This window comes from Tuber melanosporum (genome assembly GCF_000151645.1).
Source record: "Tuber melanosporum whole genome shotgun sequence assembly, scaffold_131, strain Mel28".
NCBI classification, from domain to species: domain Eukaryota; kingdom Fungi; phylum Ascomycota; class Pezizomycetes; order Pezizales; family Tuberaceae; genus Tuber; species Tuber melanosporum.
Window position 1 is genome coordinate 78920 of NW_003298788.1, and position 5487 is coordinate 84406.

Genomic DNA, 5487 nt, shown 5'->3' on the forward strand with positions numbered 1-5487 from the left:
GCCTTAACTTATGGCTGCTCTGCCCAGTACAGTACTCGTACTCGAGTACGGGTAGTATCAAAAGCAGCGGAAACCTGTGGCCATCCTTGCTCGTATCACGAACACGGTCGATCACTTGATGAGGGAAAGGTTCAGGAATGACATTTTCAAGTTACATTTTGGTTCATTATCCTTAGCATAAACTGGTGATAGTCCAGCTTTATTATCTCATGATTTCGATCATTTGCTGTTTTGAATGTTCGACAGTGTCACTCCAGCAGGGTTTTGCTGCCTGTTCCCGCCATAGCGCACCAAAACAGGATACTCGCCTTGTTCGAATAATAGAAGGTGGGGGTGGTCAAAACCAAAATGAATTTCCCGCACTTCAAAACCCCCTTCTCTCCCACCTCATCCATCCTCCCTACCTCCCCCTCCTTCTACCTCTGCTCAAGAAATCAACAAGAAATCCCACCAAGAAAGTACGGACCAAAAAAATACAATGCCTTTCCTCGCTCTCCCGAACGAGATCGTTCTCCAAATATCTAAATTTCAATCTCCCCCGGACCTAAACAATCTCCTAAAAACTAGCCGTCGCTTCGCTGCCCTGCTGAAACCTGAACTCATCAACGCTGCTTGTTGCGCCGCGCACAGTAACTACGGCAAGCGTGCAATCCACCAAGCCGCATCCCGCCGTAATAGCGATATGGTTAAGCACCTCCTCGCCAAGGGCCTTCAAGAGCACCAAAAAGCAATCCTCCACGACGAAGCCTCGGTCGGGCCGAACTACGCTGCTATGAACACTCTGCTTAACTGCGGCATCGACCCAGACGGTCGCAACGAAGAGGGCCGCACGGCGCTCGCGTGTGCTGCCGCCGCCGGGATGGGTGGAGCGGTAGAACTCCTGTTGAGGAAGCGCGTTATGATTGACTCGGATGACTCGGATGGAAGAACCGCCTTGGGGATCGCAGCGAAATTGGGGAGCGAGAGGATTGTCAACCTATTGCTTGACGCTGGGGCTGATGTGGATTGGGTGGATAAGGGTGGCTTGACGCCTCTGCTTGTGGCATCTGGCGAGGGGCATGACAGGATTGTTCGCCGCTTGTTGTACAATCATGCTAATATTAATTGGGCCGATCATGGCGGTCGCACCTCCTTGCACATTGCAGCGGCGTTTGGGCATGAGGGAGTGGTGAAAGTCTTGCTTGGAGATAGGTAAACGGGAGCTCTGCCAGAAAGGAAATGGAGAGAGATATTGTGCTTTCTTTTTTCTTTTTCGCGCACTAGTTCTGGTCGGATGGGATTTTTTGTTGGGGGAGGGATACACCAATTTACTGGTTTTTCGCTTTTTTACTCATTCTTTTCGACGGACTGTTTTGTTTTTTCTATCCACCTTCTCTTCTGCAGATTACGCCCATGATAGCGGCTCATAGGTGTACATCCACGGGTCCCAGGTGAACTCGGTCTTTATCTATTGATTCCTAAAAGGCAGAAACACTCCAAATTTGTGCCAGCTACTAGGAGAGCTTATAGTGAATATTGTCAATCCCTGATACGCGATGGTAGGTGCTCTGTCTCCATATTTCTTGATAAATTTAGTAGAATATCTATCTACCCTCTATCCTTAAGTTTAACCTGGCATCATACCAGCAAGGACACAGCCACTGCCGAAAACCCTTGACACCGGGTTTCCGAAACCTCCCGATACCCGAGTACAACAACCCCCCAGTATTACAGTTAGTGTTTCACATCCTTTCTTAATATGCCAGGAGCCTCCTCCAGAGTTCCCTAATAACTGCGTATAATCCAGTTCCCGGCGCTAAGTCTATCGGACACTCTTTAAAGACTCGTGAACACGAGTTTGAATGTAGTAAGTCTAACCAACATGTCATCCTGCCTCCCCACTCCTAACAATACAAAAGCTACATTCGCAGCCTTACCTCAGTCACATCAAATCACTTCACATTAAATCAATCGATAATAGATTTCCGAGCAAGCAAAAGTATAAACAGGAGCTTCACCGAGGACATAGTCTAGGCACGGTAGGTGAGTCGGAACGACACTCGCACAATTAGTCTATTTATTGCGCTATAAGAACTATGATAGTAGTATTGTCGACCCTCCCGGATCCGTCTCTCCTCCACATGCGCGCACCTAATGCGACAATAACGGTGTTTCTGCCTGTGAAGGCGTTGAGTCTTTTCTTTCAACTCTACTGCGTCCGCTGAGAACGGTGCGGTAATCCCTATCTTCCCCACTTTTACACGGTGCGGTTCGGAATGGTGTGTGTTGTGCGATGTGTTTTCAGCCAATCACCTTGGGTTGTTGACTTTATCTCATACTGTACTCGAGTACTCATAGCTGAGGGCGGGTGTGAAAAATCCTCTTTTTTTTTTTTTTTTTTTTTTTTTTTTGAGAACTCATACGGGAACGAGCATAGGGAAGGAGGGGTACAGTAAGTTACCGGTATTCTTGGAGAATTGTTGAGAAGGGAGGGGGGTGTGGTCTCACTAAATTATGCCTTTGATCTGGATGGGTGTTCAGGGAGAAGGGGGGGGGTGGGTGATTGGACGTGGAACAACTGAGATTGTATCATGGGTTGTTAACAGGATTTGGAATCAAGTTAATTTTGAGAGAAATACTCGAGTATCATACAAAGGGGGTTGGTTGGTCGGAGGGAACTCCCCGTTGCAAGAGCCAAAATTTGTGTCTACGAGTATGATAACCTATCTGAAAGGCACATATTTATTTGTATTTCTGACAAGCCTAATCTAAAACCATCTTTAGCCATCAATCAATGGATGCTTTTGTTGAGAGGAAGCACGTGATATCTCATCAGTGTGAATCTGGCAGGTTGTGGCACAAATGTGAGACGGACAAACCAGGATGATGATGTGCATAGCTCTCGAAAAATCAAGAATCGCGAACTACCGGTATTATTGTAAATACCCTACGGTGGATGGAAAGTTTCTTATATAAGTCTACCAGACGAGAACCTTGTGCACATATATTCCTATTGTACCAATGTCCATGGGCCGTCAGCGCCCTCCTAAAGGCAAACCGGCGTCCGGTATTCCTCCTCACCCCAACGCTCACCAACATTCTATTCCTCGAAAGGAACAAATAACGCAGTACGAAAGCCCTATATCTTTCGGCAGTGCGTGAAGACGAAATCATCGTCCGCTAGCCCGTACATGACACCCCCGTCCACACCTCCACCACCACCACCTCCTCCTCCTCCTCAAGCTATAGAGACACTCCCATCCCAACCTCCGCTGCAAGGACCTCCTAACACACCAAAATCTTTAAAATTGCCAATAATCTATCTAGCGCCCTGGACTTCTCAATTGCCGACATGACCGGGTACACACGTTACCCGCTGCCTCCTCAGCGGCTCGTGTGCAGGCGCGGCAATAGGGTATGCGCTCCACGATCCCCTTACATTAAGCCGCAGGGTTCGACCACAGCGATATGGTCAAGTTGCTCCTGCCCGGTTCCAGCCTGGGCCAGGCCAATTTGGGAAATTGGGCAGTGCTGGGTATCCCGCTTGGAACTAGGTATCAGGATGCGGTATCCACGCTGCCTGCTCATCCTGAGAGCGCGGATGGCTATATACACTTTTTTTGACCCGTGCCCGCAAAATATGGGGTTGTCGGATTGGGATCGGTGGTGGTGAAAAGCTGGTTCAAGATTGCGAGGTAGGAGAGTTGAGTTCTACTGTTTCTTGCTTCTAATCTTGCTTATTATATAGGACGATTTCGGAGAATTTGTCATTCCACCCCACCCCAATCCGAGTAGCACCCCAATATCGAATGTGCCAATTTCTAACACATCCGACTAATTCCACCAATGTCGAGATTAACAATAGCTAGGGAAGAGACACTATGCCCTTATATCCTGAGAGTATACAAGATATGATGCCCCTTCATAAACAAACTAAATCTTTCCCTCTAACCTTTGTACTTTATATCATATCCCACCCCGAACATGGCGAATCCACGACCCTAGTCAAGTACCACAAGCCGCCGAAGGCGCTGCTAAGATGCGGCCACTCAGAAGAGGTCTTCGTGAAAAGGTATTTCTCTTTGCCCGTGGAACAGGTCTCTTCACTACACATCCCGATTGCGCAATACCCCCCCATATGCTACCCCAATCCACATCAAGGAGAAACCCTGCCCCACGAAGACTTTTGCCGAGCGGCTGTATCTGCAATCAAGCACACTTCAATACATCCATTAGTACAAGTACCGTGGAGTAGATCTCCCCATCGCCATCGCCACCTCAACCACCATACAGCACTAGACTCCCGCTCTTATTTGTAGCCAAGTTCGACGTTGTGGAGCAAAACTGCGAGTCCTAGCGATATCCTAGGGTTGACAGTTTGCGGTGGTCGTCGTGCTGTGACAAGAGACTCGAACTGACTTCGTACCTGTGGTTTGTCTAAGCGGAAAAAAATTCACCCTAGTATTTAGCATCGGATGTGGAGCAAGTGTGATAATTTACCTACTTTCTAACCCACTAGTAGAGCCCAATATACCATACGGTCTCCAAGATTCGGTCCCGTAGCAAGGAGTATTATTGAACAAAGTGGATGCTTCCGGGCCGGCCTGCCTTCTAATCCCGAGCCTCGGGAACCATAGCGCAATCCACGGTCTACGATAGTAACGCAAAATCACTTGATCAGCATTCAATTTCACCGTGGGTGGTTTTTCAACAGTACTGCAGACGTGCGGTAGGGTCTTAGTACCCATTCCGCTCTCGCAGCGTTAACCTGGCAGCTTCATATGATCGGAGTATTATCACTATAAAATGTGACAAGTGCCGATTTCCTGGGAAGAGGGAAAAGAGGGAAAAAAAGGTTTATCATAAATAAATATTCCGCTGCCTCGAATTAGTCCTCCTAGGCCCTGGGTGTTTCTTCTTCTTCTTTTATTCAACTACTACTATTTCTTAAAACGCGTTGCGCGTCATGTGTTGTGCGCTAGGACATCCGTCCTTCCTAAGCTGGGGGTTCTAATTTTCGGTTCTGGACTCCTCGAGTGTATGATATCATATATCCGTCAGTGGTGGTTCCTTTTTGATAGTTTGATAGAAGCTACCGGTACTCATGCGCCTTCTCCGGCGCCCATGGCTTCTCTCGTTTCTCGCGCGTGGGCGGGAATGCTGGTGGGATTGGAGCGGGACGGGTCACGATATCGAGTGATATCGAGTGATGGCAAGAGTTGGTTGGCTAGTGTCGAACGGGGTTGCAGGGTTCGAGGGCTGGGGTGTGACTTTGGGGGTCAGATCTATGTGGTGAGATGCTGTGGAAGGGTTGGAAGGGTTGGAAGGGTGGGGTGGTGATCATGGGGGTTTTGTGATAGATAGTGCGCAGGGGGGGGGGGGGGGGTGCCGATAACACCTTGATGAATTCCTTGTGCAGGCGGTTGTTTGGTTAAAGTTTCCCAGTAGGAATGGGAGAAAAACTGGTCCAAAATATTATATTTACCGATTAACTCCCAATTCCTAAAT